The sequence below is a fragment of the Gigantopelta aegis genome, chromosome 9 (assembly GCF_016097555.1).
Source record: "Gigantopelta aegis isolate Gae_Host chromosome 9, Gae_host_genome, whole genome shotgun sequence".
Lineage (NCBI taxonomy): Eukaryota > Metazoa > Mollusca > Gastropoda > Neomphalida > Peltospiridae > Gigantopelta > Gigantopelta aegis.
In genome coordinates, this window is record NC_054707.1 from 75,786,646 (window position 1) to 75,811,704 (window position 25,059).

Here is a 25,059-nt window from a genome sequence, read left to right on the forward strand (position 1 = left end):
TCCAAATGCGAAGATGTGCTTCAGCACTTTGGGAGGGGAAGTTGCCCCCCCCCCCCGACTCCTCGTCTTGTACGCTTATAATCCTATTAAAATTATAAAAGGTTTCACAAGACACTTTCTGTCTAAGGGTAATTGTATTTTGTTTTTAGATAAATATATTCATAATCGATATGTATTTATATAAAAACATGGTGCCAATGTTGCTTTAATATATAGATCAAACGTTTAAATTTCCTTTTTGGAATGATGTATTGCGTGCATGGACAGATCAGAGCCCCGCATATGGTAGCTTTGCACGGTCCCCCCCCCCCCCCCCCAACATACACACACACAAACATCCAGCGGTATGTTAACATTTAAGTATAAATATGGCATAACACCAAATACGTATGTCCACAGGCGTTGAAAGTGTGGGGGTACTATGGGACCACGCCCCCCCCCCCCCATCGTATATCGTTTTCCCCACACCACCTCTTATATTTCTCTGTCACCCCATTACACGATTCTTAGTGAGTCCCCCATCCCCACCCACAATATGGATGCCTCCAATATAAAATCCAGGACCCATATTCACAAAAAAGTGTAAATTTACGTCTACGACTAGCACTTACGTGTGCCGTAGATTTACGTTTACGTGCAAGAAGCACCGTATTCTCAAAGATGGTCGTAAATATAAACGTAACTTAGTTGGACGTAAATCTACGATTTAACATTCTCACTGGAGTAATTAATAAAAACACATTAGAAACGATGGCTACCGGGTAAATAACAAATGCGCAAAACGCAATTTTGTTTGTCGTCTGCTAACAATAACATTGCGAACAGTGAACCATGGCATTTTGGTATTGGTGGGGATCCGCGTTTTGGCACGAACTTGAGGATATTTCTTAAAAAGGAAAAGATAACTCAGGAGAAATTGGCCAAGTCGAAAACATCCGTTCGATCATGAACAAACATATGTTCAATCCGTGGGCGTTCGCCATAGCAAACTGCTTCATTTATTGGAAATGCTGCTAGTTTCCGTAAATAATAGTAAATAACGGCGATCGTGCTTGATTTATTATATGTACACAACTTACGTGCAGCGTTAGTTGCAACCTGAGGCACTCTTGTCTTATATTTACGTCCAACTTTACACGTAACTTACGTTTTCGTTGTTTCGTGAATAGCTCTTCAGTCGTAGATTTACGTTTACGTGTAAAACTAGGCTTACGATATTTTGTGAATATGGGTCCTGGATACGCCAATGCGTGTGACGTCATAATCGAAATACCAATGCCGTAATGATTTACGTACTGGTTCTATTCATTTTTGTATCTAAATCTGCAGTAATTCTGTGGAATGTTTTTCAATACTCTACGGTAAGCTGTTCAATATTAGACTACATGGCATCGGTGTACAGTGTTTACTTAATGCAGGCCCGTAGGAACGATATGTCCGCGCTTACGCACACTCCCAAGAAAAAATATATATACTTAGGGGCATAGCGTGGTCTGAACATGGGGTTGGAGGTCATAAACGTACACGACAGGGGGCAGAGGGGCAACTGCCTCCCCCCCCCCCCCCCCGTGCCTGAGCAAAACCTCAAATTCGGGCAAAAATGATAGTGATATTCGGGCAAAATGAGCTAACCTGAGACTGTTTTTTTACCAATGATTTCCATCCTTCTACCCTCAAAATTAGCTATAATCCAAGTACATAGATATTCATTTGCACCCCTGTATAGCTGTTTAGTAGAAATGCTAATATCATGAAATGTTATGTAAATTCGGGCATTTTCGTTTAATTCGGGCGAAAGCTAGTCTGCCCCCCCCCCCCCCCACACACACACACACCCTACAAAGATAGGAGACCGTACGCCTATGACGGGGGTGTCGAATATGCACCTAGCGAACCCTTTTGTCTACAGTTTCCCTGTACACCTGTATGAATATTACACTACAAAATAGTTTTAGCTTTAGCGGGAACGTCTTAAACAAGGTTCAAGGTAAACCCACAAATCGGGTGTTTAAGGCCTTGATCCATGGAAATATGGCCGACTCCGATACTGACGATCTTGAAATTGCTATATCTTTAAGTAGCCTACCGCCTGTTTCTAGGGTACAGTGTGACCCGTTTGACGCATACAGTGAAGATGAAGTCCGGCAACGATTCTGTTTTTCAAAGAAAGGTGTGCATAATTTGGAAATTATGTTCCACGATTAATTATAACTTGTAAACAAAGGCCATAACATCACAGACATGTAGCAAATACTGTTGACATCGAGGTTTCTTGCAACAGGTTCATTTCACATAGTTTGTACAGATTTAACTTCAGTAAGCATAGCAAGTGCAAACCATGCAATAAGGCGTACTGCATTGGCTACTGCAGCACGACATAGACAAAATTTCCATCTGGTGATGAGATAGATCGTACCAAACACGATTTTATCACAAACATGTACAGTGAATGCCCAGAGGTTGTAGGTGCCACACAATATACACGTACCATTTTCATTTGGTGTGGCATCATCATTAAGTTATTAGGTAGAGGGTCATATACATTTTGAATAATTCCTTCCACCGCCTTTTCGTCGCCAGCTGGGACACGGTACTAGAGTTCCACCACCTGTGCGGAAGGTTTCCAGCCTAACATTCGTTTTTCTTTTTGGTTTGTTTTTTCTCTTCGCCCATGTTTTGAGATTTTCCCAGCATGCCTTTAATTGTCTGGATTGGCGGGAAGTAGCCCAGTGATAAAGCGTCCACCTGATGCCCGGTCTTCTAGGTTCGATGCCCATCGGTGAGCCAATTGAGCTATTTCTCGATCTAGCCAGTGCACCACAACTGGTATATCAAAGGCCGTGGTATGTGCTATCCTGTATGTGGGGTGGTGCATATAAAATCACATGCTACTGATGTAGCGAGATTTCTAAGACGACATCAAGTATATTATTTTTACAGACTTACTTTCGTGTCTCCAAACTTTACAAAATATTAAGCTGGAAAACCCCTTAACTGGGATGTTGATACGAAAGTGTGTCTTTTTATCTATTACTAATAAAGACATTATCATTTTGTTTGGTTCCCAGCTATACTGGCATCAGGGATAATGAAAAGGCAGATGTAGCTACCAAGTCTGCTTTAGATTTGCCTCATTCTAGGGTTGGCGTGCCTTACATTGATCTTAAACGTGATATTAACCAATATATATATTTTCAACTTGGCAATATGATTGGAACGGTGCGTTTGCAAACAAGCTTCATTCTGTCAAGCTAGTCCTAGGAGAGTGAAAGTCCTCCTACAGGCGGTGCAGGAAGGATGAAGTAGTCTTGTGTCGTGCTCGCATCGATCACACATATTTGACACATTCATTTATTTTGAAGAAAGATCCTCCAACGCAGTGTCTTTGTACTCTGACGGTTCACCATCTTTTTGGTGGAGAGTAATAATTTTGAACAGACGCGAAAAGATATATTTGGAAGACAACATATGATGGAATTATTTCCATTTCACCCACAACTTATTTTAAATTTTTTACGACACATTGACTTCCATTCAGTATTTTAATATATTTATGTCATATTCATATACACGAACTGTTAACATACTTATGGTAATTACACTTTGCACAATCCTTTACACTGTGATACACACGTATAATTAAAGAAAGAAAGAAAGAAAGAAATGTTTTATTTAACGACGCACTCAACACATTTTATTTACGGTTATATGGCGTCAGACATATGGTTAAGGACCACACAGATTTTGAGAGGAAACCCGCTGTCGCCACTACATGGGCTACTCTTCCGATTGGCAGCAAGGGATCTTTTATTTGCGCTTCCCACAGGCAGGATAGCACAAACCATGGCCTTTGTTGAACCAGTTATGGATCACTGGTCGGTGCAAGTGGTTTACACCTACCCATTGAGCCTTGCGGAGCACTCACTCAGGGTTTGGAGTCGGTATCTGGATTTAAAATCCCATGCCTCGACTGGGATCCGAACCCAGTACCTACCAGCCTGTAGACCGATGGCCTGCCACGACGCCACCGAGGCCGGTTTATATTGATGATCATCATCAATTCAAGCATATATATATATATATATATATTGTTTACCATTGTTTGACGCCAAGTAGCTGTTGTGTTTTTTTTGCTGGGATATCATTCATTCATTCATTCATTCATTCAATCATTCATTCATTCATACATTCCAATAGCCGATGCTTAATACATCAATGTGCTTTATTAGTGATATCATTCATTCATTCATTCATTCATTCCAATAGCCGATTCTTAATACATCAATGTGCTTTATTAGTGATATCATTCATGCTTAATACATCAATGTGCTTTATTAGTGATAGCGTTAAACAAAACTTGAACTTTAATTATTTGATTGTTCGGTTGTGGGTGTTTTCGTCAGCGTTATATTTAATGGTTATATACGACCATCATTTTCTTAATCCCTGTTGCTTCTGCTATCTGTTTGTTTATTCTCGACTATATTCCGATGTTAATTATTTAATTGTTACAACGTTTTGTCATAACTGATAACTGATAGAAACAAGAAACAATAAAAGGGTACATGAAATGAATGCAACATGGAACAGCCAGGTTTTGCTGAGCGAGATAATGAAGTCGCACGTGAAATGGGATCTATAATGATCGATGGTTCATATTGAACTAGGTTTGAGTGATCGTGAGCGAGGGTTTAAACCTTGCATATTTGAGCGGTCGCCGAGAAATCGGCCCTTAGAGAGGAAACCCATTTTCCATTAGTAGCAAGGGATCTTTTATATGCACCAACTCACAGACAGGATAACACATACCACGGCCTTTGATATACAAGTCGTGATGCACTGTCTGGAACGAGAAATAGCCCAATGGGCCCACCAACGGGGATCGATCTCAGACCGACCGCACATCAAGTGAGCGCTTTACCACTGGGCTACATCCCGCCCTTAGCCGTCTCTAAGTGGAAATGATTTTATTTTTGTCTGGGTAGTTGTTTAGCAGCGCTTCTATGATTAGACGGCACGTGTGTAATATATCACGTTAAATAGCAACCCCTTTAATGGCACTTTCTATTACGCTTTCTCCCAGACTCCATTGTCGGTTTCAACTCCCACCCTCCCAATGTAAAATCCAACGGTCTTTTGAACCGCTCATAATATATTTTCGTCGTTATTATGATAAGTAATTCCAAAGAATTACGAATACCAAATGAGTTATGTGGGATTGTCGACAAAAGCATTGAAATTCATACAGAGGCGCTTGAAAAGCCCAGTCCCTATTGCCTTCAACTCGCGCTACGGATAACGGTCTGGGCCATTTATTTCACTGACCCGAATCGAAACAATGCTTTAGCGTGTGAAATCATTTCTAATCGCTGCTATTCAAACGCTAGCAAGCTAAAGGCGGTACAATTTGCATTTCACTGCCGTTCACAATCACTAAACACCCAGTCTTTGTGCGAAAATAAAAGGGTTGCACATATCGATGACAAATTGTTGTAATGCTGTTGTGATTGACGAAATAATTGTGGTTCTGTAATTTGCATAACGAAACCATTCATGTACCTAGGTGCAGACACTCATAAAATAAATAGAGCCGCATGTAAATCCACAAGAGTTGTCATTACAAATGGTGTGTTTGGTTTTAATCTTTCAGGGCCAGACTTATTTAATTTACGGAATTTGAACACTGAACACACATCTTAAGGTAAGAGTCAGTTGTTTTACACCAAGATGAGTTTTATTATTGCGATTGCGTTGTGTTGCGTTGTTGTTGTTTGAATACGAATACCCATTGAGTATACCAGTGATTATAAACACGGTTTTATATTTCTTTGAAACGCTGGCGTCAAATTTCAGAGTCACGATGACCCGTAAAGTCACAGAAGATACTTAGATGCACACGAAATAATTGTTTATTATACAAACCTACACACACACACACACGCGCGTGCGCGCGCACACACACACACACACACGCGCGCGCGCGCGCACACAAAACGCGCGCACACATACATACTTATATTATGCACAAAGATACTTTATACACACCTTACAGAGACTGAAAGAGGCATTGTCGTAGGATTTCATGTGGAGGACATCCATATTTCGGGAGGGAGGGCATTCACACTATCTATGCGTTGTTATATGGGGCGACAAGCAAATATAAAAAGTGGGGGTAAAGAGAGAGAGAGAGAGAGAGAGAGAGAGAGAGAGAGAGAGAGAGAGAGAGAGAGAGAGAGAGAGAGAGAGAGCTTATCTTGTAACGAAACAAAGTGATACCTTATTTTGTAACGAAACAAAGGGATACCTTATCTTGTAACGAAACAAAGGGATCCCTTAGCTTGTAACGAAACAAAGTGATACCTTATCTTGTTACGAAACAAAGGGATACCTTAGCTTGTAACGAAACAAAGGGATGAATTCACTGAATAAGCTGGAATCTTAGCTTGTAACGAAACGAAAGGATACCTTAGCTTGTAACGAAACGAAAGGATACATTTGTCAAAACCTTAACTTATGATGAAACAAAGGATGTTTGAGCTAGATCATGTAATTATCGTGTAATGAAACAAGATGGATGTATCAGAATCTTAGCTTGTAACGAAACAAGAGGATGAATGTGCCAGAATCTTAGCTTATAATTAAACAACAGAATGAATGTGTCAAAACTGTAGCTTGTAACTAAACAACAGGATGAATATGCCAGAATCTTAGCTTGTAACTAAACAACAGAATGGATGTGCCAGAATATTAGCTTGTAACTAAACAACAGAATGGATGTATCGGAATCTTAGCTTGTAACTAAACAACAGAATAGATGTGCCAGAATCTTAGCTTATAACTAAACAACAGAATGGATGTATCAGAATCTTAGCTTATAACTAAACAACAGCATGGATGTGTCAGAATCTTAGCTTGTAACTAAACAACAGAATGGATGTATCAGAATCTTAGCTTATAACTAAACAACAGCATGGATGTGTCAGAATCTTAGCTTGTAACTAAACAACAGAATGGATATGTCAGAACCTTAGCTTGTAACTAAACAACAGGATGGATGTGTCGGAATCTTAGCTTGTAACAATAGTCTGAGACAGTAATGTCATGACAATGTATGGTATGGTATAGCTATTAACGTGCACATTCACAGCAAGCTGTTTGAGCGCACGCCTGCACTGGCATGTGCAGGAGAGCACCAGCAGCCCGACTGGGGTCCGTGGCAGGCGGAGTTATATGCGTGTGACGTCTAAACGTTTTATAAGCACGGGCCCGGTGATAAAGAGCTTGCTTGACGTCCCCGTCAGTGAGCGCCTTGGGTATACTATTTCACGTTCTAGCCAATGCATCACGACTGGTATATTAAAGGCCGTGGTATGTTCTAACCTGTCTGTAGGATGGTGCATATAAAAACGAACCTTGCTATAAATGTCAAAATTACCAAATGTTTGACATCCAATAGCCGATGATTAATAAATCCATGTTCCCTGGCGGTGTTGTTAAACAAAGCAAACTTTAACTGTTACACTGCAATAATAAAACAACAACAACAACAACAAAAACCACAACAGCAACAGTAGGATGGACGTGCTATAGATAACATTAGCTAACACCTCTCCCCCAAAGAAAAATAACACCCCCCCCCCCCCAAAAAAAAAAAAACCCAACAAAAAAAACCCCAAAAACCACAAAAAAAAAACCCCACAAACAAATAACAAACAAGAACAAAAAACTCAACAGAAACAAATATACAGACGGTAAAACGCACCGCATAAACTCACATGCAGAACGTGTTGGATTTGCTTCATCGGATAAATATTAGCTTTGTTATTAATATTAAACTAAGTTGGTCAGCGCATAACGCTAATATTACTTTCAAGTCGGACTGTTACGCATGTGTGCAAAGGTTCAAGTCGGGATCATGGCTAATTAGCGCCATTGAATTGCGTGGCCACGTCGGTGAATGGCGGGAAAGGCAAATCAATGGTGATATTGTTCTTCAGGCGGGGTAAACCTCAGCAGGCCCGGTTCGAGAATATCCCGTGAACTTAAATGACTTATGATCAATTTTATTGATGTCATTACCATATTTATTACAAAGAATTCCATTGAGACCTTTTTTTTTTAATTGTGGTTCAGAATGGTGATGAAATGTTGTTGTATGTATGTGTGATGTTTTAACAAAAGCTAACTTACACTTTTCTTGCTGGTTACATAATAGTCATTGTTTTAATAAAAAGAAATATTCCAAAATTACAAAACAAAACAAGACAAAACAATTGAACTGGACACACACACACGCACACACGCATGGCCCCCTACACACACACACTGTCACACACAAACGCACACACAAAAACTCACATACATACACAAACTCGCATACATACACACACGCACACACACACGCACATACACAAACACACTCAAGCACACACACACTCACATATAAACACACCACACATAAACACACACACACACCACACACATATCAACACACCACACATAAACACACACACACACACCACACATAAACACACACACACACACACACACACACACACACACACACACACTGGATTGAAAAAAGAAAATTTACTTGAATAGGGGCAGGATGGGGTTCGACCCTCAAAACACTCCCCCCTTCCCATACGCCTAAAACTATTTTATACCGACTTAATATGAGATCAATGTACGAGGCGGCTCCATCACGGTAGAGGGGAGGAAAGAAGACATTGTTAGGCTCCATCACGGTAGAGGGGAGGAAAGAAGACAGTGTTAGGCTCCATCACGGTAGAGGGGAGGAAAGAAGACATTGTTAGGCTCCATCACGGTAGAGGGGAGGAAAGAAGACAGTGTTAGGCTCCATCACGGTAGAGGGGAGGAAAGAAGACATTGTTAGGCTCCATCACGGTAGAGGGGAGGAAAGAAGACAGTGTTAGGCTCCATCACGGTAGAGGGGAGGAAAGAAGACATTGTTAGGCTCCATCAACTGTGGAAATATACATTAACATTCAAGAAAATACGTTAATCAATTTAATCATGAAATCCACTGGCGAATCCACAGGGGGTTACAGAGGTTCTATGCCCCTCCTTCGCCTTTTTGAAATGCACTTTTTATTGTTTTTAAAAAATTCATCATCCACAATATATAGCATTAACATGCCTTGAAAACTCGACTCTGAGCAATTTTAATTCAACATTTTCCAGGAAGCATGCCCCAGAACCCCACCCTAGAATTCATCCTGTCAAATATTCCACTCATCCCACGCTCATCTCCTACAGGTTTGAAATCTCGGACCCTTGACTGCTGCCCGATTAGCTGATTTATACTCGATCCACTCCACTTTTTTCCCCAGCAGTCGTTTTTAATGGTAATAATCCACACTATGTTGTGACATGGATTTCCTTTCAGAATCATTAGAAAAAAGTCTTGATGTTTTAACAACGTAAAGACTTTGCAACATGCCTGAAAGCACTTGCCAGTTTTCAATTTTATGACCGTATTACAAACATCAGTTTCTAGTTCACCTGACTACATACACGCTTTAATATTAATGTTGAATTAAAGCATTCTGGCAATATTACAGTTACAGTAAACAGTACATTTATTGCCCCACAACAACTTTCTAAAGCTGGTTATTAAAGCTAAATGAAGTATTCACTTCTTTTGTGCGAGTGATCCACTGACGGCTTTTCATATCGGCATGCGCGGATTAATTTTCATAATTTGACTGCTTACGACAAACGGGACCATAAACCTTTTCATTGGTCGTGCGCATGAATACATCTTTACGTAAAAACAGGGTGGGGTGTGAGGGATATGTATTTGTTGTTGTTACCACCGGCTTCAGCTGATTTAAGGCTGGTAAATACTGGGTTCGCATCCCGGTATCGGCTCCCACCAGGAGCCAGTTTTAACGGTTCAATGGAGAAGCGTAAGGTCACCATACCGACCTATCTGTAACTAACGACTTTTAACTAATCACGCTATTCCGGGCACATACCTCAGTTATCTGAGATGTGTGCCCGGAATAGCGTGTTTGAATCTTAATTGGCTAAGAGTTCTTAAATAAATTAAACATGAAATACAGTTGTTGTTGTTGAGGTTAAATCAAAAGTTAATTATTACTTTTGACTAATGACACCACTAGAGCACATTATTTTAAACGGCTGTTGGATTTCAAAGGTTTGATAATTTTGACACTAGTCTTCAAAGGAAACCCGCTACATTTTCCCCATTAGCAGCAAGGGATCTTTTATATACTTTGTCACATACAGAACAGCACATACCACGGACTCTCGTCATGAGATATTGGTTGCAACAGGGGCAAAAAACAAAACAAAACAAAAACAATCAGAGAAAAAGTCCACCGAGCGGATTTGATCCTTCGACCGAAGCACCTCGAGCTTGCTCTCCACCGCCTTAGCTAAATCCCGCCAGAAGTAATGAAGAGATTGTATAAAAACTATTTTGACAGTAATGAAGGGCAAGCATGTTTCAGTCAGTATTTAATAGCAGTAAACTACGCACAGAGTATGATGCAATTTATTCATTTTAGGGGCAGGATTTAGCTCAGTCGGTTGAGTGCTCGCTTGAGGTGCTTGCGTCTCAGGATCGAACCACCTGGGTGGATTCATTCAACTGATTGGGGTTTTTTCGTTTCAACCAGTGCACCACAACTGGTCAAAGGCCGTGATATGTGCTTTCCTGTCTGTGGGGAAGTGCATATAAAAGATCCCTTGCTGCTAGTGGAAAAATGTAACAGTTTCCTCTCTAAGACTATATGTCAAAACTATCAAATGTTTGACATCCAATAGCCGATGATTAGTAAATCAGTTAGCTCTAGTGGTGTCTTTAAACGAAACAAACAAACTTTATTAATTTTATGACTGGTAAGATATACACGTATAATTAAAGAAAGAAAGAAATTTTATTTATGGTTATATGGCGTCAGACATATGCTTAAGGACCACACAGATTTTGAGAGGAAACCCGCTGTCGCCACTACATGGGCTACTCTTTCCGATTAGCAGCAAGGGATCTTTTATTTGCGCTTCCCACAGGCAGGATAGCACAAATCATGGCCTTTGTTGAACCAGTTATGGATCACTGGTCGGTGCAAGTGGTTTACACCTACTCATTGAGCCTTGTGGAGCACTCACTCAGGGTTTGGAGTCGGTATCTGGATTAAAAATCCCATGCCTCGACTGGGATCTGAACCTAGTACCTACCAGCCTGTAGACCGATGGCCTAACCACGACGCCACCGAGGCCGGTACGCATATTGGTGACGATGTGATCTCACTTCATTGTGTAATAACACATAAACGTCTTAGTCATTAAAATCACAATTACCTTAGTTGACATTAATAACAAATATATTATTACTGTACCTAACCTATAACCTGCTGATAAAAAATATATTATTACTGTACCTAACCTATAACCTGCTGATAAAAAATATATTATTACTGTACCTAACCTATAACCTGCTGATAAAAAATATATTATTACTGTACCTAACCTATAACCTGCTGATAAAAAATAAACATGTTTTATTATTTTTGAAATTAATTGATGTTTTGTTGTTTTGGGTTTTTTTTTTTTTTTGAAACGTTTTTGTTGAAACGTGTTCGCTATTGAGACTAATTAGCTGGATGACATAATGAGTAACGTGCACTACACTTTCTTGTTGCCAAACACTACACATAGGTAGTAAAGCCACTATAAATATAATCCGGGGGACTGCCTCCCGCCCCCTCGGGGCCCTCCCCCGGTTTGCGGCCACACTGAAGTTCCCAATATGATTGGTGCCCTTTATAACACTCGGCCCCTTTGCTAAACAAACTTCCTGTGGCCTAGGCACAACCTCCTAGAAACCAACCTACCTGGAAAATTAGGGTTAATAGAAAGCTCTGTATTATTATTTTAACATTAGAAACACCCGTTCCAAAATTGCGATCAAAATTATATAAATGTTTTAAAAATTATATTTATGAATTTTATTACTTTAGAAATGTCGCAACAAATGTTAATATATAAAGCCCCATCCCCTGATTGGCGTAAATTCAAAATTGTCCTAAGTAATTCTGCCCCGGGTTGGGTCACTGGCCTCCAGAGGTCGAACCCGGGGGGGGGGGGGGGGGGGGGGGGGAACCTTAGTGGTATATGAGCATGTTAAAAACATTATGTCATGTCATGTCAAACAAGCTTTACATTACAAATGGTGGTGTCGTGGTTAATCCATTGTACATAAGGCTGATAGGTACTGGGATCGCAGCTCGGTACCGGCTCCCATCCAGAGCGAGTTTTAACGACTCAATTGGTAGGTGTAAGACCACTGCACCGACTTCTCTCTCACTAACCACTAACAACTAACAACTAACCACTAACCCACTCTCTGGACAGACTGCCCAGAAGGTGTATGCCCAGGGCAGCGTGCTTGAATCTTAATTGGATATAAGCACGAAAATAAATCGAAATGAATGAATAAATGAAGGTTTACTCTACCCTTAGATCTGATATTACATACGCATGTATTAGAATTTACAATTTAATCTCTTACCTTTATCCAGAGTTAATTATTCATCTAAATAAAAGCCCAACCCCTCCCCCGCTTATAAATTATCAAAGAACATGCATTTAGAGTAGTATCACTATGTACATGTCTATTTAATTGTACGCAAAGGAGCAATTCTTCATGCGCGCGGTGTTTGATGCATGTGGAAACATTTCTATTCATAACCATAGAATCGAAATTTTGAATGACTTCGTTATCATTGTACCGCGCCTGCACCACGCCAAAATCCCGCACCCGTACAAAATGGACTTAATAATGAAACGAGTGCACATGATAATAAAGAAGAAAAACAAACCTTAGAACATGGAAATGAAAGAAGATAATTAATATTAAATTCATGTCTTGGCAATTTCAAGTCAAATTTGAAAGTGATTACATGGTCTGTGTGAACAGTCTCTAATCAAAAGTCATTATTCTAAGATATTTTTTCACAAACCATATACCATCAGATCAGTTCACATGTTGTTATTTTTTGTGGGGTTTTTTAATTTTTAATTTTGCTAGAGAATGTAACATTTTGACAGTACTCAGCTCTAAACTGCTGACTGAACGGATTCGGGTGGATTTAACAACACTCAGACACATTACAATATGTAACTGCAAGAGGATAGTGCAAGTACATAGATACAACATATGCCAAGAGCACGCATCAACACGGAATACCTATAGTTAACAATGAACACCGGGTACATAATCAAAATAGCTAAATGTGTATAGGAGAAACATTATTTCACAAGTTCACAAGACTAGATTTTTAATAAATAGAGCAAGATTTTTCTGTAATGATGCATTACACAAAAACAGCATACCTTTCATTTTAAACACGCTTCTATATATTTTTTTTTTTTTCATCTTCTCTTTTCAATATTTTGATTCTTTACAACTGAATAAATAATGGTGTTCATCTTTAATATGAGTATTACAAAGTTTACATAGGATAATATCTTTAGTAATGTTAAACCATATACCTTTCTTTAGTAGTAATTTAAATTTAGTTACACAGTATCTATTTTGGTACGATAATCTCTTCAAATAGATTTCGAAGTAAAAATTTTAATGTATAAATTGGTCCATAGAAAATTGTATAGTATTCGAAAAAGTACTGTTGTATGAATTAATCGCAGAGATTTCTTTTAGTTCTTGTTTATAGGATTTAAAATCGACATATTGATTAGTATAGATAAACCCCATTCCCGTGTTATTGAAAATACTGTCGACGTCACTCCTAACACTATTATTATATTATGAAACTCGAGACACGTTTTATATTCACGACTGAATGCACGAGGCAAGCTGCATGCAGGACCGATCTGACAATTCAAAGAAACCGGATTATTAATCTCATTTAGAGTGGTTTTTCACATCCGACCTAAACATACTATTCGAATATTTCGAATACCAAATTAGCGAGCGAATATAAGAATATTCGGACCGAACACTAAAACTAACGAAAACAACGTAATCAGTCCATTTTGTGAAGCTATCTACGTGACCAAGTAATTAACGACTTTAAGTGACATTGTTCTATTGTTTTCACTCTTTTAATGTCAGCCAGTTTGCTACCTGTAGTCGTGTTAGCGTGTCAGCAGGCAATTTCCAAAATGATCAACACCAGGTTATTGGATACTTAAAGGTGCGTCTTCTACTTCTTGTCAACACTGTACGGTATTTCTAGTTGACAACGACTTTCGTGAAATTTAATACATGATGTTTCTTACTTTGAACACATATTAATGCGTTATAATATTTGTTTTGTTGTTGTTGTTGTTGTCTCGAGGAATTTGTTATTTTATAAAATTTATTTGATTGAGTTTCCAATGTTCAGAAAGAAGGGATGAAGATGGAATAAAGATTTCCTTATTTCATAACGTAATTGTCGTGCAGCAGGTTTTTAAATTTTTACAATGATAACGCATGTTGTTTCGAAATCTTTCAAACCTTTTATATGCAGTATCCCACATACAGGATGGTAAATGTCACGACCTTCGTTACATTGGTTGTTTAAGTTGTGGCTGGAACGAGAAATAGCCCGATAGGCCCATCGACGGGGATCGATATTATACCGATTGTGCAATTGCAGGCGAGTGTTGTACCACAGGACTACCTACCTCCCTACCACCCCCGGTATTGAGATGCGAACCCAATACATATCAGCCTTAAATCCGATGGCTTAACCACTAGACCATCAAAGTCGGTTTTCCAGTATGTAACTGTGATATAATATACGTTAGTAGAGTACTGATAACTTTTGACATCTTCTTTGTCTACAGGCAATCTCTTCTACAGTATTACCAAATTAAATGTATGGTTATATAACTATAACGTTACTTAACAAGCCAATCTATTAAAATATAATAAGTATACGATGTGAGTTATGTAGATACTGTACGTGATCAAACTATCAAATGAGATATGATATAATATTGTACATATAGGTAATTATTATTAAAAGGAAACGAAGAGTGGATTTTTAACAAATAAATAATATATTCCAAAGTTATAAAAAACAACAACAAACAAATAACATAATACAATCAAATAACTACTATACATGCACATTAAGTTTCCTCTTTTGTTCAATAAACTATTTTTAAAACGTAACAAACTACAGATTGATCGATCCATTAGGTAACGACGCAACAAATTGTGGTGTGTTTCCTTAAGGTTTTGTTTCTACAATGCTGTGCCATTGCTGGCTCTGTATCCGAGAGAGACGTGCTGCATACCCACGCGAAAAGCATAGAAACATCGTAGCTGAGCATTTTTGTTTCGTAATGTCCTCTTTTTTTTGGCATCACCATCTCAACAAGAATGTCTGCTACTTCAGTGGTGTATGGTTTAGATATTGTTTCGTCTGTCCCATAGGCGTACGGGCTCCTAATTGTGTACGGGGAGGGGGGAGGAGGGGGAGGGGCAGGCTGATCTTTGCCCGAATTAAACAAAAATTCCCAAATCTGAATAACAACGTTTATTCACATTAGCCTTACTGCCAGACAGTTATATAGGTATGCACATGAATCACTACGCATTTTGTTTTAATGAAATACAACTGATAGTTTGGCTAGAATGATGGAAAAACAGGCTGAAAAGGTTTGGTGCAGTTCATTTTGACCGAATATATCTGTCGTTTTTGCCCGAATTTGAGAAAGCTCCAGCACTGTGTGTGTGTGTGTGTGTGTGTGTGTCCCTGCCCTTCCCCCTGTCTCGTACGCTTATAGTCTGTTCTATATTCAGTCTAAGTACTTCAATCTTGTTGTATAAATTCAATTTCTATAGATGAAACCGAAAAAAAAGAACACAACTGCTGTTTACCTATTTTTTTCTTAATGCGGTTTTCCGTGATTTAGGCCCAGAGCCAGCCTGGGCCAAGGGGTGATCTGTAATCATTACAACCTAGACATTTTTGTATTAGGGCTTTAGTTTGTTTTCTACTAGTCTAAAGTTAAAGTTTGTTTTCTTTAACGACACCACTAGAGCACGTTGATTAATTAACCATCGGCTATTGGATGTCAAACATTTGGTAATTCTGACACGTACGTATAGTCATTACAGGAAACCCGATACATTTTCCCAAGGCAGTAAGGGATCTTTTATATGCATTTTCCCACAGACAGGAAAGCACATACCACGACCTTTGACCAGTTGTGGTGCACTGGTTGGAACGAGAGAAAAGCCCAAACAATGGATCCACGGAGGTGGATCAGGATGTGCTGTTGTCATGACAACATGGATCTTTTTGTATTGAGGTTTTACTGTTTCCTACTGATTCAGTACTGGCCGAAATAGTTTGACTAATTTCATTTGCATTTCAACTTATTTTCGTGGTTATATCCAATTAAGGTTCAAACACGCTGTTCTTGGCACACCCCTCAACTATCTGGGTTGTCTGTGGGTTAGTTGTTAGTGGTTAGTGGTTAGTGAGCGAAAAGAGGGTGTAGTGGTCTTACACCTACCCACTGAGTCGTTAAAACTCGCTCTGGGTGAGAGCCGGTACTGGTCTGCGAACCCTGTACCTACCAGCCGTATGTCCGATGGCTTAACGACGACACCACCGAGGTCCAGCATTCACTGAGTCCACTATGAAGCAGCTGTACACAAGATTTGTAGTAGCCTATCACAGCAATTTTCAACCAAAATATTGCTAAAATAGTGTAATTAAAAAACAAAAAGTCAAATAAAGAAGAAACTGGCATGTGCAAGGGAACAAAAGCAACCCGACCAGGGTCTGTAGCGGGCAAGAGTTAGTTTTGGTATTATTGAATTTACAAATGTCTCGTAGGATTAAAGTCAAATAGAAAATGTTGCGTCATTTCTTGAAAGTAATTTTGACGCATAATTTAGAACGGTTCATCAAAACTGAAAATTGATTGCCTTAATTGATCAAAAGGTAGTTGCCGCTCTCCGACCTCCCTCTGGCTCCCTTATTGAGCTCCCGTGAATACCTTCGCCAATTCTGTAAGTGTTTATTTCCACCGCTCAGAGTGTTGGCACCGACACAAGTCTAATAATTATTGGCAGATCACATGTGGAGTCTTTTGTTGCGCCCAGTCCCACGTATCGCATGAATAACGCGAAAATATTCTCCACCAACAATAGTACAGTAACAATAACAAAATTTGAAAAGAAAAAACTCGATTGCTTTTTCTTCTTTTTTTTTTTTCATTTTTTTTTGGTGGGAGGAGGGTTAGAAATAAAATAAAATGACTTAATTGTGAGTAATTGTGATTGGCTAATTTGACCATTTCTTCAATGGCGGGTATATGGCACTAAGGATCTTGTTTGTCGCCGTGTCACGCAAAACAGGTCTGCTGAGTCGCGCGGACTTTGGCGGGCCAGTACGCACATTCGGCCAGTCACCTAGCCAATAAGGGTCAAGAAACAGACGATAAAATATGAATCATAGAAAACGCTTTGGATGGAACAGATAGACCACAAACGTATCGATTGATTCCTGCCGGTAGTGTCAACCACGTCAACGAGCTATAGCATACTGTCCCAACAACAAAACAAAACAATACAAAACAAAAAGAAAAGAAAAAAGAGAAAAAAAGAGGAGAAAATAATTACAAGTACTATTTTATTAATGATTGTAATTCTTTTGAAACAAGTGGTTCTGTGATTTGTTTATTTTTCGAACTGGAATTATTATGTCAGAGGAACTCCCGCCAGAGGAACCCTTGTCAAAGGAACCCCCGTTAGAAGATGGTAAGTGTAAATATTGTACATATGGTTTGTATTAAAAGAAAGTGTATTATCACTATAATATAATTTTGATCAATTGGGTTTTCGTATAGGTTATAATAATCATTTGAATTTCTCTCATAAATAATTATGAACTCATTCGTTAATACTTGAGATACTTAGCTTAATCTCTCTCTCTCTCTCTCTCTCTCTCTCTCTCTCTCTCTCTCTCTCTCTCTGTCTGTCCAGGTATGTGCGTTCATACACACATATACGCACACATTCCAACACGTATAGACAACAGATCACCCACTCACTAAAACGTAACATGTACTTAAACCGGTGGACAAATCCAATAAATTCAATAATTGCTTCTGATGCCTTTGTAATAATTTACTGCCACCGTCACACGAATTTTTCGCTTATTGCTTGTAAAATGATGTTGACAAATTCATGCGAGGATTTATGTCCATGTTATAGCTTGGCCTTTTCACATACAGAAATAACATTTTCTTTACCATCATAACTTTATCTTCTTATGTATTAAAAATATTCTCACATTGTTCAGTCTGATATGAATAAAAACATTACATATCATTATCAAATGGAACCAAAAGATGCTATCTTAATTTTTTGGTCAAACGTTTAGTGCACTACGTTGACTTTTAGAAAGGAAAGGAATATTTGTTTCGCTACACGACTAACATATGGTTATTTCGACATTTGGTCGATAGAGAGAAAAGACAAAGATAAAATTTGCTTCCGCTACATATGGTGTTCCGAACGCCAAGAAATTAGTTTGTTTTGTTTAACAACACCACTTGAGCACCCTGATTAATTAATCATCGGCTATTGGATGTCAAACATTTGGTAATTCTGACTCGTAGTCAACAGTGGAAACCCGCTACATCTTTCCTAATGCAGCAAAGGATCTTTTATGTGCACTTTCCCATATACAGGAAAGCAGCTTTTGATATACCAATCGTGGTGCACTGGCTGGAACGAGAACTAGCGCAATGGTCCCACCGACGGGGATCGACCTCAGACCGACCGCGCATGAAGCGATCGCTTTACCACTGGGCTACGTCCCGCCCTTCCTAAAGCTAAAACGGCAAGGAACGTTTATATGTATTTTATCAGTATTTATATACCACGTCCTTTGATATACCAGTCGTGGGTCATTGGTTGGAACGGCGGGAAAAACGGGTTCCATTGGAGGCAATCGATTCTGTGACTCGTCACACCTCAAGCGCTCTGCTACTGAGCTACATGACTCTTGGAACCTATTAAATCTGATATTAATTTATCTAAGCTTACTTGTGAATATTATTTGGAAAACAAGTAGTTCGCTAATTAATGCATACGTTGAGCTGGACATAAGGTACTATATTTATATACCAAGCTCAGAGACATAAAAAAGATGTAATATTTGATGTTTCACCATTCTTTTGTGAAGTGTTGTATAACCGCATTATTCTTTTTATACCTTGGGTTTAAATGAAAGCAGTGGACAATATTTCAAAATCTTAAATAACCGGAACTTGGGTTACGGTTATAGAAATATTTTGTCTTTCTTACTGAATTACTATCAGTTGATCGACTCATTACTTTTATCGTTGTGCCTAACATCTGGGAAGGATTTGATATGGGGTGTTGTGTTATAATTCTAAATGAACTAAAGTTTATCTTTGTGAAGTAAAGTGTTAAAGCTTGAATAGTGAATTTGGACTAAAGTCTTATGAACAAGTAAAAGAGCGCTCCAGACCAGGGCAAGAAGAATAATTGAGAAAATAAATTTGAATATGCTAGTATATTATAAAGATCCGTATAATAATTCAAAGTGAACAAAAGTTAGAGAATGAAAGCTTGAATAGTGAACTTTGACCAGCGTGTTGTAAACAGGTAAGATAGGGCTTCTAGGCCTCAGTACAGGAATAATTGAGAAACTAATTCAGATTATGCCACTATATAATGAAGATCTGTATAATAATTCGAAGTGAACAAAAGTTAGAGAATGAAAGCTTGAATAGTGAACTTTGACCAGCGTGTTGTAAACAGGTAAGATAGGGCTTCTAGGCCTCAGTACAGGAATAATTGAGAAACTAATTCTAATTATGCCACTATATAATGAAGATCTATATAATAATTCGAAGTGAACAAAAATTAAAGAATGAACGCTTGAATAGTGAACTTTGACCAGCGTGTTATACTCAGGTAAGATAGGGCTTCTAGGCCTGAGTACAGGAATAGAAACTAATTCTGACTATACCACTGGACAATGCATTTGTGTTTCAAGCGTGCTGTTATGTAGAGAGCCAGATATTTCTGAGTCATTTAAATAATCAAAATGTAAAGAAAGGGAATCTTGAAACTATGACTACCTGATGTCAGCCATATTGGTATTTAAGTTTCTTTTGTTTAACGACACCACTAGAGCACATTGATTTGTTAATCATCCGCTATTGGTTGTCAAACATTTGATAATTCTGACATAATATTATAGTCTTACATTTTTCCATTAGTAGCAATGGATATTTTATATGCTCTATACCACAAAAATTATAACATATACCACAGCATTTGATATACCAGTCGTGGTGCACATGGCTGGATAGAGAAAGAGCCCAATGGATATTGGTATTTCAACATTTGGTATAAATAGAGAAAACCCGTTGCCGTCACATAAAAAAAACCCAACAACAACAACACAACCCCCTCCCCCCCAAAAAAAGCCCAACAATCCCCCCCCCCCCAATAAACACATGCTACTCCTATTTCAAGAGATCTGTTATATGCACTTTACCATACACGGAACAGAACATACCACCATCTTTGATTTATCAGACGTGGAACACAGGATTGAGAAAAGCCCGTGTCCTCCGAGTGTGATCGAACCCCCGACCCATCGCACTTGAGACAGGTACTCTATTGTCGAGCCCACCCTGTATACGAGTTACCGGTGAATAAAATTCGTATGCAGTAATATAATAACATCCATACAATGTCTTGATATTTATCCAGGGGCACTTGCCTGATGCGCGGTTGGTCTGGGGTCGATCCCTGTCGGTGGACCCATTGGGCTATTTTTCGTTCCAGCCAATGTACCACGACTACTAAACAAACGCCGTGGAATGTGCTATCCTGTCTGTGAAATGGTGCATATAAAATATACCTCGCTACTAATAGAAAAAATATAGCAGCTTTCCTCTCTAAGACTATATCAAATTACTAATATCCGATAATTAATAAATTAATGTGCTCTAGTGGTGTCCGTTGAACAAAACAAACTTAAGTTTTTATTTGTGCGTGTACTGGAGAAACTCTAAGTTCCGAATCTCTTATTAACATCTTGGATTACACGACCATTCAAAGATTAATACAACTGGCATTTCTATGAATAGTATTATAGCACACGGTTAAATAGAAAGTGTAAAAAACCTAGACCTCCCAATGACTGGATACGTGAACAACTCAATAATCCTCTCACCTGATTTCACTTGGTCTATACAACAACCCCTGCCATAAAGCGCAGGTCGATTAACTCTTCAACTGCCGGATCTATTGACCTTCGCATTCAATGCGCGTGGAGTATTCTGTTTTTCACAACAATTTTGCCACTGAATATAAACGTTTAATGTGACGCCATGAAAAAAGATGCCGTTCGCTATAGAAGTCTTATTATAACTGTGTTTACAGTCGATATAATAGAGGGCTAAATCGAGAAATGGAGATTTTCATTTTGTGCCCTTGGAGTGCAATAAACCTAATCTATCTGTGGTGGAGTTTTCAAAGAGAATTCCGTCTTTGTGTAGTGGGTAATATAATTATATATACACACATGCATATATACAACACCCATCGTATTAAAGTGTCCTATGACCCTTCAAATATACTAACAAAATAACAAGAAAACCATTTAAAATGGGCTAAAACTTCTATCGAATTGTTGTTTGTTGTAGACAAGGACATAAAAAATATGTCCCACGGCGTTTTAAATACACTTAATAAAATAACAACTAAATTTATATTGGATTCACTTTACGTACGAAGTCAATTTAATTTAAAGTTAATAAACTTCTAAATGGATAATAGAATATGTTTTTTCTTATTATTAAAGTAGCAATCTGAAGTATGTTTAAGAACGTAGAATACTGTATGCTGTATTCTTTATATCTTTTAATTTAAGCTGCTTTGCATGACGTTATATTAATTCTTCCAGTTATTCTGTTTACGTGACATGGAAATGCGCTGTTAACCATTACGATCTTCTTATAGCGGACCGGCCTCGGTGGCGTCGTGGCAGGCCATCGGTCTACAGGCTGGTAGGTACTGGGTTCGGATCCCAGTCGAGGCATGGGATTTTTAATCCAGATACCGACTCCAAACCCTGAGTGAGTGCTCCGCAAGGCTCAATGGGTAGGTGTAAACCACTTGCACCGACCAGTGATCCATAACTGGTTCAACAAAGGCCATGGTTTGTGCTATCCTGCCTGTGGAGTGAATTTTTTGTATAGATTCTCTGGGCGGCAGCTGCCCCCCCCCCCCCTCCCTGCCCCCAGGAGGGTAAGACCCTGAACACTGCACAAAGTAGCTGACGACAGTGACTTTAGTGTATCAAAACAGTAGTTTTGGTTGTGTTTGTAGACCCCTACCGGTCCAACCGGAGGGCACTATTGGCTTCATCTCCGTTATTCTGTCTGTCTGTCTGTCTGTCTGTCTATATGTCTGTATGTATGTCTGTCTGTTGGTCCGCCCGTCTACACCACAAATACGTTTCCGAAATGTATCATGTACTGTTACAGATCAAGTTTGACTTTCATGGCGATTGACACATCTGTGAAGAGTGATTAAGAGATATAAATATGTGTTGGGCTCATAGGGTGCATGTCGTAGTAGTCTCAGAATGTTTCTTTAAACTGATAAACGATATGTTCTTGGAGTGAGGTGTGCATCTGTAAATGATAACATTTAAAAATAATATTTATTATCGTTTATATTTACGTTAGGGATTGACTAACATACATTGTCTACATTAAGGTCTCTCCCTACATTATACAATTAACAATGTTTACAAGACATTGCAGACAAAATAATAATAATTTGTGAAAATATGGTAATCTTCATATACTCAGTTGCAGTAAATATAGGATTTCTTCTATCTCGAAAAGTCACATCAAACGTGTAGCGAAACATGGTTATTGGTAGAAGATCACAGTTATTTGTGAATCTTCAGCTGAGATTAGTGCATACCAGCCCTTGCATCATAGATGTTCACCTATGTTTTAAAAATAAAGAAACATGCAGATGCTTTTAATCTCATAAATATAAAGAGGACTTATTTTTAAATAGTTGGAGTTCCTTCATAAAATGCACAACATTCCAAAATGCTCTCCCTAACTGCATGTTTTTTTTGTGTGCAGTCTAGCACAACCAAGAGTGTTCGCCCGTGGTGCTTTGGTCGAAGGATCGAATCCACTCGGTGGTCCTTTTCTCTAATTGGTGTTCACCCTCCCCCCCATCTCAGCCAGTGCTCCACGACTGGTATATCATAGGCAGTGGTATTTGTTGTTCTGTCTGCTGTGCTGCTAATGCAGACATTAACGGGATTACAAAATGTTTGACATCCATCAGCCAATGATTAATATAAATCAGTGTGTTCTAGTAGTGTCTTTAAACAAAGCAAACTTTGAACACTTTATGATGATGACAACGACGATGCTGATGCAAGTGGCAAGTGCTTTACCAATGGGGTACATACCGCCCCTGGATAAATATCAAGACATTGTATGGATGTTATTATATTACTGCATACGAATTTTATTCACCGGTAACTCGTATACAGGGTGGACTCGGCAATAGAGTGCCTGTCTCAAGTGCGATGGGTCGGGGGTTCGATCACACTCGGAGGACAAGGGTTTTTCCTCAATCCTGTGTTCCATGTCTGATAAATCAAAGATGGTGGTATGTTCTGTTCCGTGTATGGTAAAGTGCATATAACAGATCTCTTGAAATAGGAGTAGCATGTGTTTATTGGGGGGGGGGGGGGGGGGGGGGGAATAGGGGATTGTTGGGCTTTTTTTGGGGGGAGGGGGTTGTGTTGTTGTTGTTGGGGGTTTTTTATGTGACGGCAACGGGTTTTCTCTATTTATACCAAATGTTGAAATACCAATATCCATTGGGCTCTTTCTCTATCCAGCCATGTGCACCACGACTGGTATATCAAATGCTGTGGTATATGTTATAATTTTTGTGGTATAGAGCATATAAAATATCCATTGCTACTAATGGAAAAATGTAAGACTATAATATTATGTCAGAATTATCAAATGTTTGACATCCAATAGCGGATGATTAACAAATCAATGTGCTCTAGTGGTGTCGTTAAACAAAAGAAACTTAAATACCAATATGGCTGACATCAGGTAGTCATAGTTTCAAGATTCCCTTTCTTTACATTTTGATTATTTAAATGACTCAGAAATATCTGGCTCTCTACATAACAGCACGCTTGAAACACAAATGCATTGTCCAGTGGTATAGTCAGAATTAGTTTCTATTCCTGTACTCAGGCCTAGAAGCCCTATCTTACCTGCGTATAACACGCTGGTCAAAGTTCACTATTCAAGCTTTCATTCTCTAACTTTTGTTCACTTCGAATTATTATACAGATCTTCATTAAATAGTGGCATAATTAGAATTAGTTTCTCAATTATTCCTGTACTCAGGCCTAGAAGCCCTATCTTACCTGTTTACAACACGCTGGTCAAAGTTTACTATTCAAGCTTTCATTCTCTAACTTTTGTTCACTTCGAATTATTATACAGATCTTCATTATATAGTGGCATAATTAGAATTAGTTTCTCAATTATTCCTGTACTCAGGCCTAGAAGCCCTATCTTACCTGTTTACAACACGCTGGTCAAAGTTCACTATTCAAGCTTTCATTCTCTAACTTTTGTTCACTTCGAATTATTATACAGATCTTCATTAAATAGTGGCATAATTAGAATTAGTTTCTCAATTATTCCTGTACTCAGGCCTAGAAGCCCTATCTTACCTGTTTACAACACGCTGGTCAAAGTTTACTATTCAAGCTTTCATTCTCTAACTTTTGTTCACTTCGAATTATTATACAGATCTTCATTATATAGTGGCATAATTAGAATTAGTTTCTCAATTATTCCTGTACTCAGGCCTAGAAGCCCTATCTTACCTGTTTACAACACTTTGGTCAAAGTTCACTATTCAAGCTTTCATTCTCTAACTTTTGTTCACTTCGAATTATTATAGAGATCTTCATT

The 25,059-nt window shown here is 38.7% G+C and overlaps 1 protein-coding gene across 2 annotated transcripts in view; it reads left to right on the forward strand.

Moving 5' to 3' along the window:
- The first annotated feature begins 1,252 nt into the window (after positions 1-1,252).
- LOC121381874 overlaps positions 1,253-25,059 on the forward strand; it is a 63,685-nt gene continuing 39,878 nt past the window's right edge. Inside the window, exons 1-2 of one of the 2 annotated variants that reach the window (XM_041511262.1) lie at positions 1,253-1,361; positions 5,651-5,701. The gene's annotated coding sequence lies outside the window, so the exon portion shown is untranslated. The remainder of the gene's footprint in view (positions 1,362-5,650; positions 5,702-25,059) is intronic. The other variant, XM_041511261.1, reaches the window with a different exon arrangement.